The sequence below is a fragment of the Propithecus coquereli genome, unplaced genomic scaffold, assembly GCF_000956105.1.
Source record: "Propithecus coquereli isolate 6110/MARCELLA unplaced genomic scaffold, Pcoq_1.0 Scaffold63, whole genome shotgun sequence".
Lineage (NCBI taxonomy): Eukaryota > Metazoa > Chordata > Mammalia > Primates > Indriidae > Propithecus > Propithecus coquereli.
The window spans coordinates 5,508,308-5,522,361 of NW_012152285.1; the positions used below are offsets into that span (position 1 = coordinate 5,508,308).

General features: G+C 38.0%; 1 pseudogene; it reads left to right on the forward strand.

The window, feature by feature from the left end:
- The first annotated feature begins 5,696 nt into the window (after positions 1-5,696).
- Positions 5,697-6,189, forward strand: LOC105822678 (annotated as a pseudogene).
- The last annotated feature ends 7,865 nt before the right edge of the window (positions 6,190-14,054 follow it).

Below are 14,054 nucleotides of genomic sequence, written 5' to 3' on the forward strand. Positions count from 1 at the left end.
AACACATTCTACTAAGCGAGGTATCCCAAGAATGGAAAAACAAGCACCACATATACTCACCATCAAACTGGTATTAGCTGATCAACATTTAAGTGCACATATAAGAATAACACTTAATTTAAATACACATTTTGAAAAAACATAATTGGCTTTTAGATGTTTAAACTCAACTTGTGTATATTAGAGAGTAGTCATCCAGAAGTGAGCATTCAGCATGCTAGGGTACCAGACACACTACAGCGGCATTAGGAATGTTTGGCTAATTCAGGGAGTTTCTACCAGGTATTAATTGTTCACTTCATTTATAAGTTAGATCTTGCTGGCACTGAGTCATTTAGTGTTTGGCCTTGCATTTCTCTTTATTGGTCCATTGTGCATTATTGAGCAATCAGAGGGCAACCTCATTTCCCTTCATTAGCAGCATATACTTTGAGAGATTAGTTTTTTCCCTTTTCTTTCCAGTGAGAGTGGTGCCAGAAAAATCCTTTTGGAATCACTGATGGCAGCCACACTCCACATCACACACAAGAAGAGAAGATGCGACTAATCTGGATTGATAGGGAGCTTCCCCAGGAGTTGGTGTAGGATGTATGGCTCTATTACTTCGGGAAATGGAGTGGTCCCATCCTTTGCTTTGAAAAGAAAAGTTATTTGCCTCTTTGGGTTAATCCATGGGGAGAGCAAGAGGCATTGGTCCCAGGTTTATGAGGTACAGTGCTAGAACCAATCCTGACAAAGTGTTCCTTTGGTGGGCTGATCCTATGAGTGGGGATGGGGATGGGAAGAGGAAAAGATGGACTGTAAAAATTTGGGATCCTAAGCATGGGGTCCTCTGGACTAAGTTTAGTCCTGAGGGACTGGAGTCTTCATGCCTGTGCACCTATGTGGTCCTTGCAGGGCTCTGGGTCAGCCAAGCTCTTACTGACAATTGCTTAACAGGGTTGCCCAGGATTACTTTGTTATCTAGGGGAATATATCTTCATTTTGGTTTGCTACCTTCTATTAGTTAAGGCCTAGATTCTGTGAAATTTCAGGTTAACAGGAATGTTTTGTTTAGTACAGATGCAAATGGGTCTGTCTTGTAGAAAAGATGACCCTAAAGATTATGGTTTGATGCCCTGTGGGACATCACCAATTTTATATTCAACCTAGTATCTTATTCTAACATTAAAAAAAATCATATCCCAAACATGCCAAATTCCTCAAATGGTCTTGTAACTCGCTTTCTCATTAATGAGTTGAATGAGGCTTTGACATTGTTAATTCTTTATTTGCATGATATGCCTCTGTCAGGCTGATTTGTGATCTATCTCTATCAGTGATCCTGTGAGAGAGAAGTGAAAGCTTCACGGGCTCATTACAGTCCCATTTCACCTTGGTGGGGTAGGTGGGACAGGTGGACTGAATGCCCTGTTATTAGACTTAAGTTTCCAAGTCACGGGAAGGAGGGCCTCTTTTTCTTCTCTTAGTAAAGGGGGTGGGGTAAGGTGGTAGTAGTGATGGTAGTGAGGATGGGGCTCCAGGGATTAACTGGAGAGGTAACAGTGATGTGACTACAATTCTACTTTGAGTTTGTAGAGCAGTTTATATCAGTTGTTTAGAACAGTGCATTCATTTTTGAATGATCAGGGTAAAACTCATTCTCTTCCCCTTGTAGTTCTGACAGTGGCATTTGAAAATGGTCCTAAAACTGCAAAGATGAGGGAGTAGGTCATAGGGTTCTGGGTCTCTTAGTACTCAAAGAGTACTAAGTTACAGTTCATAAGCATCATTCACTTTGGATCATTTTAATGGGGCTATATGGCCTTAAAAATTTTCAGAATCAGAGGGGAAAATAAACGTGGCCATTTCTCCTTTTGTATTGTTTTTAGCTTGCTCAGATTCATCTAGTTGGCAGTCAGATGCTACATCTAGCACTGGAAGTGATATACCCATTATGATTCTTCTTCCTGACATTTGCTGAACATTTCCTGTCACCAGGCCCTCTTCTAAACACTTATCTGTAGTAATTCATTTTCATAATGAAAAGAGATGAAACTATGTCACATTTTGGTTCTGTAATAAACCTGATGGCAGCTGTTATAGATCAGGTTCCCCAGGAAGCAGATTCTGGCATACTCTGAGATGTGTGTGTAGTAGCTTAATCAGGGGTTGCTCTTGGAATCACCGTCTTGGAGGACTGAAAAAAGCAGGATGGGCCAGAGGGAGAGATTGGGTTGTGATGCAGTCACAGCAAAGACCTCAGCTGATTCTGTGGTATGCTCTGGGCTTTTGAATCCCTGCATTGACTAGTTTTTGGATGCAAGTTGATCCCCCAGAAGGGGTTCTGACCTTGGTCAGAGGGGTGATCCTTGGCAGAGAGCAATCACTGGTTCTACCGCTTGTATATATATATTTGAATTTTTTATTAAAAAATATTTAATTGACAATGATTGTATATACTCAAGGTGTAAAGTGTGATGATTTAATAGACATATTCATTATGTAATGATTATTACAAATTAATTAACACATACATCACTTACTCATGCTGTGTATTAGATCCCCAGAATTTGCTCATCTTATAAATGAACTATTGTACTCTTTGATCAACATATCCCCATTTCCTTCAACCCCCAGCCCCTGGCAACCGCCATTCTACTTTCTGTTTCTATGAGTTTGACTGTTTTAGATTCCACATATAAGTGAGATCATACAGTATTTGTCTTTTTATGGCAGGCTTATTTCACTTAGCATAATGTCCTACAGTTTTTCCATGTTGTTGCAAGTGGCAGAATTTCCTTCTTTTTTATGGTAAAATAATATTTATGTGTGTGTATGTGTACCTCATCTTTATCTATTTGTCCATCAATGGAAATTTAGGTTGTTTTCATATTTTGACTATTGTGAATAATGCTGCAATAAAAATGGCAGTGTAGATATCACTTTGAGATATTGATTTCATTTGTATATACCCAGAAGTGGGATTGTATTGCCTATATTTTTCTCCATCTCAATTCATCTCTTTCTATATAATCCCACTTCTGGAGCATAGGTTTAGGCTTTCATTGTTTCTTTAGTGGATTTTTTAATGGTCTTCTAACAACTCATTTCCCAGGTCCCAGTACTGCCTTCTCCAATTACACTGACATATATTAATAATTTTTTTTATTTGTCAACCAAATCAGGACACTTTTGAGAATGAAACAAGATTTTATTATATTAAACACTGCATTCAGAAGGCAGGCATCAACAAGGACCATCTCAGGCAAACTGGGACATACGGACACCCCTCTAATTTATCCTGCATAGCTGTCAGAATTTGTTTTCTGAAACTCTTGTCTGACCCTATCACTTGCTTTATCATGCACTGTGTCTAAGGGGAAGCATGTACTGTTCTAATGACTGCAGTGTTCTGCTCCACTTGGCTGGGTTTCTTGTTATAAATCAATCAATTAGCAGTCTGCCTCTTTTGCAATTTGGGGTAAATTTTAGTAAATAAAAGTCTTCCTAAGGTTGGATCACTTTTGTCTATCATAAAAGAAAGCAAGCTTCAGGATTTGCCACGCTGAGAAGCAGCCCCTGGAATGTGCCATCCTGATGCAGGCATTGTCCAAGACAGTTCTTCCCCACTGGCCTGTGGCATCCCTGGAAGGAACGACCACCACACAGCCTTTCGGCCTCAACGTGGCCTCTCCACTGCTATCAGATCAGTGGATGAATAGATTAAGGAGCCGGCCGTTTAATAAATGGCTGAATAAAAAACAAAGTGGTCAGTGATCCTTACCAGATATATCAGTATTTTTCTCAAAGCTTTCTGCTTTTCCAGGGATGTAGTAAAAGAAAATGTTTTTTTCCTGATAAAAATCCATTTACTTTTCATTCACTGACAAAAGGAGTCTTTCTTATAACTTCTCTGAGGAAACTAGCTAGTCTTTTAATTGATATTTGTAATATCTCTTAAATATTAAAGTTTTGTTACATAATAAATCTATAGTCAATGAAGAAAAATTGGAAAATATAGAATAGCAAAAGGAAAAAAATTATCCAAGGTGCCAGGGTATGAGGCTGCTTCCACCTCAATTACCAAGGGCTAGACCAACACACAGCTGAGCTGTGGGGACAGAGGTGTCTGGCAGAGCCCTGGGGTGTGACCCCTGCCCTGACAGAGAACCATGGCATGGGTCGGGCCAAGGAAGAGAGCCACAGTTTGGGGCAGTTCTCCCCTGAGCATTGCCACCCCAGTATATCCAGAAGGAGGGGCTGCCACCCCAGTAAGCTTGGAGGGGAGAGTATGGCACCAAAGAGGATTATTCTTAAGCTTAAGATATCAAGTAGTTCTTGCTAGATTTGCATTTGCTTAGGACCAGCCACCCCTTCCTTTCCTATTTCTCTCTTTTGGAATGGGAATGTTTATCTTATGCCTATTCCACCATTGTATCTTGGAAGCACATAACATGTTTGGTTTCATAGGTTCACAGCTGGACAGGAATTTTGCCTCAAGTTAAACTGTACTCTGACTCTCACCCATATCTGATTTAGATGATAGTTAGGTGAGACATTGGACTTTAGAGTTGTTGCTGGAATGAGTTAAGATTTTTGGGGTTGTTGGGATGAGATAAATGTATTTTGCATGCAAAAAGGATATGAATTTTGGAGGGGCAGGAGCAGAATGTTATGGACTGAATGCTTGTATTCCCCTCGCCAACAAAATTCATATGTTGAAATCCTAACCCCCAATGTGATGGTATAATATTAAAAAGGTGGAGCCTTTGGGAGATAATTAGGTCACAAGAGTGGCACACTCATGAATGGAATTGCGTCCTTATAAAAGGGACTCCAAAGAGCTCTCTCGTTCTTTTTCCATTATGGGCACAGCAAGAAGGTGGCAGTCTGCAACCTAGAAGAGGATCCTCACCAATAATCTGATCTTTCTGGCACCCTGATCTTGGATTTCCAACCTCTAGAATTGTGGGAAATAAATTTCAGCTGTTTACATGGTACCCACTCTCTGGTACTTTGTTATAGCAGCCTCAATGGACTAAAACACCACTTTTCTACTACCCTATATGTAAAATTATATTGATTTTGTGTACATTCATTTGTTCTCTGTGAATGAGTATGTAAACACTTACACATATAACAAAAGTAAGACCATCCTAAGCAAGCTGAAGTGTAACTTGCTTTTTTCACTTAGTAATAAAAAATGCTTTTTACATCAATAGGTATATAACTGCATCATTATTTGTGATGGCTGCACTATATTCAATTGTATGGCTGCTCCATACTTTATTTAACAATCCCTTATTTTCTGGCATTTAGGGAGTTTCTAACTTTGTTATTATTAATATTTAAGGAAATGTTCACTGAATATCCTGTATATACACCTTTTCCCATTTTGATTTCCTTAGGATTAATTTATACATAAGGATTTGCTGAATCACTTTTAGACTGTTAAGAAATCTGGCCAACTTGCTAGGTTTGGCATTTGTGTGTGTTGCTGAGACTCCCAGCAGCCTGATTGGGTGGATTTACTGGTGGAGAGTCAGATTCCTTGGTTGCTGATTAGAAAATGACAAGTTTTTGAAAACAAGATGGCGGGCTCACAGTGAGGAGCTGTCAAGGGATGAAAATTGGTGTGCCTAGCAGCAGATTTTAAAAGCAGTTCTTCTTCAAAACATCTTTTTTCATACCACCTGATAAGCATCTTGAACACCATGGCTGTAGCAGCAATAAAATGGGTGATATCAAAGAGAACTATCTTGAAACATTTATTTCCAATCCAAAATGGAGCTTTATATTGTGTTTGTCATAAATCTACATATTCTTCTCTACCAGATGACTATAATTGCAAAGTTGAGCTTGCTTTGACATCTGATGGCAGGACGATAGTATGCTACCACCGTTCTGTGGACATTCCATACGAACACACAAAACCTATCCCTCGACCAGATCCCGTGCACGATAATGAAGAAACACATGATCATGTGCTGAAAACCAAATTAGTAGAAAAAAGTTAAAACCTTGAGCAAGGACCCATCATAGAACAACTTAGCAAAATGTTCTTTACTACTAAGCACTGTTGATATCCTCGTGGACAGTATCACACTCGTCGTAAGAAACTGAATCCTCCAAAGGACAGATAATATTGAGGTTCTCCAGGGAATCAGAGAGAAATGTGCCTCATTTGCCATTTGAGAAAATGTAATCTGGTGTATTCACTAATATGTTATACAGTAAAATAGTAATAATAAAATGTCTTTTCATATATTAGAATGTACATTTCTTTATATTAAGTCTGGATTTGACATTCTCCTTTAGAGAAACCTATTTCATCTTATTTTTCTTTTGCGATATTAAAGTCTTTCATTTACAAAAAAAAAAAAGAAAATGATAAGTTTTAAGCTCAAAGAAATATATTTTTAAAAATTGTCATTATAACCCTTTGGCTGTATATGTATAGGCAAGCTGAAATGAGACATGATCTAAAGAATTTGTTCACTGAAAAATTGAAGCCCAATATATATATATTTTTCCTTAAAAATATTTTTGTTGCAGTTTCCTCTTCAATGTTGTGTTTTTGGAAAAAAATGGCTTCTCTTTCTTTCTACAGTTTATCTGGCTAATGTGAGCTCAATCTAATGATTGAATATTTCTGGGGAAAATATTAAAGGACATATTTAACATATTTCTAATTTTGAGTAGGTCTTTACCCAATACAAGCCCTTTGAATTAGCCAAAAGAAAATGTTCAGAACATGACATATAATTGAGCTCTGATGTTTTATTCTTCCAATAATTCTTTTACTGAATTTGATATTTTTCTGGACTTACTAAAAGTGAAGTTTGTGTCAGAGTCTTCTGTGATTGATGTCAGGTAAAAGTTGACAGCATGACTTGGAATTGTGATGGATTGTGGAGGATTGACTCCTGAAGAGAAAAATTGCCAAATGATGCTCAGAGATGGCACTTTTCAGAAGACCATACATATTTGCAATTTTAAAAGATAATGTCAAGATGAAATTCAACTTTCTTTAGGTAGTTTCCTGGTGATTTTCACCTTAATCTTTTATGTTATTTATTACTTTCCTCCCCTTAAATCAAAGAATATAATTTTTTTTTGCTATAGAAATATATTAATACCTCATGTCCACTCTAATACTCTCTCCAGAGGCTTCTTCCTTTACTTTTGGTCTTTCAACATGGGTAGGTGTGGTGTGGTGGGCAGTGAGAGTTGAGGTTTTGTTTGCAACTCGGGTGGTTTCTGGCTCTCTGAATTCTGCAACTCTAAAACATTAACCAGCAGGACAGGAACTATGAGAGATTTATCAGACTCCTCTCCCTCTAAGATCAACTCCTTGAATCTGTAAACAACAACTTTATTATAGTGTACAATTATAGCAAAGGCCTTCATCAGTGGAGCACATTATTATAACAGATATAATAGCTAGCTAATGTAATAATCCTGTCAATAGAATTGGGGGACCATTCAGGCCTTCCAGTTAAGCACTGGGTATTTGGAGATGTTGCTGCTCCAGTTGCTAGCTCCACTACAAACAAATATACTGTTTGTAGTGTTTTTGCTCATTACGATTCTGCAATAGACAATCTATTGCAGATCGTCACAAGCTTACATTTATCTACTGCATCTATAGAAATTCTCCTGTCTCTAGAATCCATGAATTTTGGATGGATTTTGGATCACTAGGCCCAACCTAATGATGCTGAGTATGTGGCAGGGCCCCCTGTCCAAAGATATCCAAAAAGCCTACATTCTTAAGTAGATGCTAAGGATACCAAGAGCTAGAAAGTTGATGAGTTGACTTCTCTTAGGATAAAGGGTAAGATTTGCAGCAATCAGTCCATTTGTCTCTCTGGATAATAATCCTTTCATCTTTTGAGCAGAAGTTATAGATGGGTAAAATATGGGAAAGAGGAGATGGAAATGGGAGAAGACAGCAAAATATGTGTTGGGGGAAGGGGTCTTTGAGATATACACAAACCTAGGATAATATGTACACACTTTTATATAGACTCAAGGCACCATATTTCCTACTCTTGTCTTTTAAGGGGACAAAAGGGCTTGAATCATAAAAAGGGAGATCTTGGCAATCATAAACATGATATTCTAGCTTACATCAAAACAAAATAAAAAAGTGCTAGCAATTGATGCTACCATCTTCTTAACCAAACACACACAGTTCTCAAACTCTCTGCATAATTACTGCCTCTTCAGTCCTATTTATTTACCAATTTCCTATAAATATGCCAAGAATTCTCATCGGCCTGGGCTTTATGTTGGCATACTCAATCATATTTTTCTTTCCTCTCATTTTTGTGGCTCTGCCTGCTTGTAGAGTCTCACTCAGATTCTCCGAACCACTGTTGGTATATTTTAAACGCTTCCTTCCAATCTGGAGATTCTACCTGTGTGACACCTCCCGCCTGTGTTTTGGTCAGATCCAGTCTTAATGTTGTGATTCCGTGTTAAAACATGCGTATGACTATTGGCAGGTCAACAGGCCTCATGGCAAGTGAGGGTCTGCATGCCAGCCCTGCCTCACTCCCTTGTTATCTTAATTTCTTTCAACCCACCAATCTCATGAGTATGGGGACAAATGCTGATGTGACTGCCCTGGCGTATAGCAGCTTTACATTATAGGGTTTATCTGACTTGATGTATGCTTGCATGGTATGAAACGGAATATTTTTTAATCATAAGCTATTTCTTGATACAAACAGAAGTAGTGCTTTTCTTATCTCTGTTTTTTTTGCTCTCTCAGACTTTCCAATTCCTCAGTTCCTTCCTATCCCTTTAGGCACATGGAATATGCTGTTTGTAGAACACTCTTATTTTTGTTTGCTTGTAAACTAAGATTTCCACAAAAATCTTGTTATCAATGTTTAGGAATATGGGTGACCTCCATTTTCTAATATCTGATGCTTTAATTCTATTTATTTTTTGTGTTGGCCTTTTTATTTTTCACTCATTTAATGATACAAAACAGAAGCCACAGGCTTTAATCATGGAAGTTCCACTTTTACCTAGCTTCCCTGCATACTCAGAGCTCTCCAAGAGTCTTGGTTGGTGATAATATGTCCTGACTCCATGGGGAGGGCACATGGAAACTCCACATTTGGGTCCCTCCCAGATCTTGCCGCATGTGTCTCTTATTTTGGCTGGTTCTGATTTGCTTGTTTTTCTGCTAAAATGCAAGTTTAATTGTAAGTACAGTACTTTTCTGTGAATTGTTATAACAAATTATTAAACCTGAAGGGGTAGTGGAAACCCCTGAATGTGTAACTGGTGGTCAGAAGTGCAGGTGGCCTAGAAATCCCTCAGCCTGTGGCTGGTGTCTGAAGTGAGGACAGTCTAGTGGGGGACTATGCCCTTAACCTGTGAAGTTTGACCTAACTCCAGGTGTTAGCTTCAGAAGTCAATTGCAATACTAAAAATAATTGGGAATTCACTGAAATAATATGCTTGACACAGAATTATTGCACAAAAATATTTGTAAAAGGGCTTCCAGTTAAACAGGACAAAGTCATATTCTATCCTGGAATAATGGATAAAACCTACTATTTCGCAGCATCTAAATATTATGTCAACACATTTAAAAGAATCATAGAGGTAACTTATTCTACAAGTTTTGTCTTGTAAAAGTATTTGTTAAAGGACAGGTGCTATGAATGAAGTCAAAAAGATAAAGCTGTGAAGATATGTGAACTGAAATATTTAAAATGTCACTATAAAGAAAATTGGAACTAAGAACATCACCATTTAGCAGAATTTACTCTTAACTTACCAGATGCTGCAGCAGCACCACTAGTAGAAAGAATATGTTCTCAGTTGAAACTATTATGGTTCTTACTACAAAAAGAGTTAAGGAAAGATGTCAACAACTTCTAATTTATAAACTATAAAATGCAACTTTCAATAAGACTGTTGGCAATTTTATAGGAACTTAAAAATAATAAAATTATATTAAAAAAAACCTCAGAAAAGGATCAGTGACATGATATGAAAAGAAGATATGGGTAAGAAACTGGAAAATATAAGTGACTACTGTACTATTTCACCCAGAATAAAAGCCAAGTCCGTAGAGAGGCCTGTGAGACTCTCCTAAAGTGCTTTAGCCTCCCTTCTTCTGTAACGTCCCCTCTTACCCTCTCTTGGGCTCACTGGGCTCCAGCCACACCCTCTTTGCATCTAGCTGACATTCAGACCCACTGGGCACACTCTGCTGGTCATAGTCAAAATGGGTGGTTAGGCCACAAAACCAGAAAACAGAAAACATGTCTCAATTCCCCAGGGTTCTGAATGTGCCTGTACTACCATACTGCTGATTACTGATCATAAAATAATTTCTTACTCCCTTTAATTGATTTAAACCACATGAAATTGCCCAATAATGGTGATACAGAAAAGAGGAAGTCATCAAATTAATCCAACAAATGAGCCCCAGTATATCCCCAATCTCTCTAAAATAAACTGACAGTGTCAAGCAAAATCAAAGAGAATGCAATAAAGTAGGAAGATACAGACACTGAATAGAAATATTTCTACATTACCATAGGAGGCTACATCTGTTCGTTTGTTTGCTGACAGGTGTTGTTAAATCCACAGGCTTACCGTGATTAACCCCAGTTACCAAGAGGCTAATTATCTAGCCTAGTTAGCTTTTCTTTTCTTGAGAGGTTTGTTTACACTGCTTCCTCTTCTTCCAGTATCCTTCCATCCTTTCATTGATGCGTTACTCCTGCTCCCAATCACATTTACTTTCAAACTCTACTATTGACCTCTTAATTGCCAGACTAAATAGCCTATTCCAAGCCTTCACCCAGTTGTGTCTGAATGGCTTTTAATAGTTGATCACCCATCAATTCCAACGCTCCCTATTTTGGGTTTCCATGACACATACTTTCTCTGCTGCCTTCTCACTACCATTCTGACCTCTACAGCTTCTCTGTCTCCATTTACTGATTCCTGTCCATTAACCGAAGCTGTATTTGGCCTTTTATCCTCGGCACCTCATGTGAACTTAATCACTCTTAAGGTTTTTTCCCCTCTGTAGCACTGACGACTTAATCTCTCAGCTCAACTCTACACTCACACTGGCTCTTCTGTGTCACATTTACAATCACTTACTGGAGGTACTTGCATTTAAAGTACCGCCATGTTCTTCCAGACACTTCCCTTTCTCAATCATCTCATTTCTATCTTAGACATTATTTCAATGTCCCAGGCAACAAGACTTCAGTACCAAAGAGAAATTTAATGAATGGTAAACTGAAGTTATTATCCTTCCTCCAAAGAAGTTTGTTTTCAGTTTCTGGGTGTCGTCAACTCACACTCCCATGTCCCTGCTACAACTTTCCACTTCTCATTCTCCAAATGCACTCTACATTCTTCATGACTTTTCCCACACTCTTCCCTCTACTTGGTTTCCACACAACTCATCTCCACCAAGAAATCCTACCCATGCTTCAAGGCCCAGCTCAAATCTCACCCAGAGCCTCAGCCCAGATTTACTTTCACCTGACACTCACCTGCACGCCTTTACCATGTAAGGGTCTTCAGTGGATAGAGATATTTCTATACATGATTTTCCCTACTGATAGGAAGCGAGTCTCCACAGTGCTGAATCCACATCTGATTCTCATGTTTTTTAATCCCCCACAGCAACTAGATAATGCTCATTAAATGTTGTTTTAATTGAATAGCACAGACTCCTAGGCGTGGGGTACAGAATAATCAGACTGATTTTTGCTTAAGCATTTTGAAGCCCCCTTATTACCTGCAATTAAATGTTAATGAAGACTCATTGAAAAATTAAAATGCAAAACGCACAGCTAATTATATAAGAGTGATGAGAACCTGGGTAGAGGCACAGGCACCCAGGCACATCATATTAATACTAGTACTTTCACTAGCCCTTTATCTGTCCTCTGAATTCTTGGACCGATAGTAACTGAAGAAAGTTACACAGAAAGAACTTACCATCAGAAAAAAAGAGTACCTGACCAAATTGACAACCTTAGTTAGAACAGATATCTACAGCCAGAGTCTGCCAAGGCATTTTGTTTACTCTTCCAGATCACTTGCAAAAAGGCCTCTGATAACAGATTGCATCTCATGTCTTAGCTGTCATTATGAAAAGCATGACTGATGAATGTGCCAAGCCCAGGATTCTGTGCAGGAATTCTCTGACACTGTTCTTTGCAGGGCTGCCCTCAAGCTAATTGTGAAGTCAATTGTCTCCTTCCTCCCCCTGTCCTCAGGGCTGCCTGAAGTTTCTTACTATCCAACTCCTCCCTCCCTCCCAAACCTACACAAGATAACTTCCCCATCAATAGTTGAAAACAGGTTGGGAATGCAAGGAAGAGAAATTAAAAAGGCGCTAATTTTTGAATCAAAATAATATGTGTGCATAATTTTTTTTAAAGTCGAAGAGTATTTCAAGATTTATAACAAAAAAAGCAGTCACCTGCCTCTTTTACTTCCTCATCTACTTATGCCACCCAGACATAGCCACCTTCAACATTTTAGTAGTTGCTTCTGGCATTTACTTCCATATTTCTAAATAATATGTTTATGATATTTATTTTGCTTCTTGATTTTAAATATTATCTCTTGTTTTTCCATTTAATTTAATGTAATAAGCTTAGTACCCATACACACTTAAACACACACACAAACACAAAATGATTATATCACAAATGGGGGGCAAAAATAGTCAATGTTTTCACTATATATGTATAAAACAACATAATAAATATAATATTGGTTGTAGCTTAGTCTTATAGTGTGTTACATTTCCTTTCTTGTTCAACTTTTTGTTTTTTTCCAAAATTAATAAATATCTAATTTTAAAATGCTTACTTTTAATCCACCTAACTAAATCAGGCTCAAACTTCTCAAAAGAATATTCCACAATGGAGGCAACAAATCAAATCATCTATTGGTTACTTTATTATTTTCTTTCCTGGAAACACCCTTGGGAGCTCTGCATCATTCCATTTGGACTGATTGCTCTTGAGACCAACTACTCAGGATTGATCTGAGTCTTCCCCACTCTCATTCTCAGAATTTTCTTTGCCCCCTCATATGTTGGACTTTCTATTTCCTGGATTCCTTGTCTCCCTCTTTCGTGGGTTTTGCCCTCATTTTGGTGAGGTATATCTTCCAGTAGCTTCCTGAGGTAGATTTCTTAAGAGCTTGTTTATCTTAAAGTGTCTTTATTTTATCCCCTACTTAATTGATAGTTTTCTTGGGTTTAAAATTCTAGGTTGAAAATTATTTTCTGCTCGGAATTATGTTGTTTTCAGGAGTCCGTTGCTAGTTGGTTAGCTGTCTTTGGTATGTCAGCTGTTTTCTCTCTCCTCCCCAGGGCTCCATCAAGTTTTCTTCCTCTAAATTAAGACATTCCAAAGAACAATTATAGAATTTCAAAATTAAATCTTTATACCACTTGATCCCTCACTTAAATTGTTTTGTTCTTTTCTTTTACAAAGATACATTTAAATGTCTTCATGTTCACAAGCTTTGTTTTCAATAATTGCAATCTGCTAAAAGCTTTAAAAGCTGAGTTTTTGGCATTTAAACCATGGCATACCACCTCCTGAGACTAGAAGGACCAAGCACACTTCATTTTAGCACCTAGTGTGCTGTCTTTGAAAGGATCTGGAAAGGGTCAGGAAAAGAGAAAGGGTGATTGCTGGTTATTGTCCAGATGTATTTATTTATTTTTTAATCATCCAGACTTAACTGAAAGTTAAAATGAGAGGTCTGTTTCCCCACAAATGTGTCTCACAACACTGCTAAATAAAAATATGACAGAAGCTGGAAACTCAAGGTGAAGGGTGACCAATCCTATCCATGCTTATTTTAAAGCAACTATTACTACTAATAATACTTTATTACGAATGAAAAAAGTCTGAAAAAATGCTAAGCTGGATGGAATTCCAGGGTAACTGTCATGAAATTCCAGTACAACTGTCAAGTCCCGTGATATGGGACTATTCCCAGCAAACTACTATGTATGGCCACCCTATACGTAGGGCAGCTTTAATATT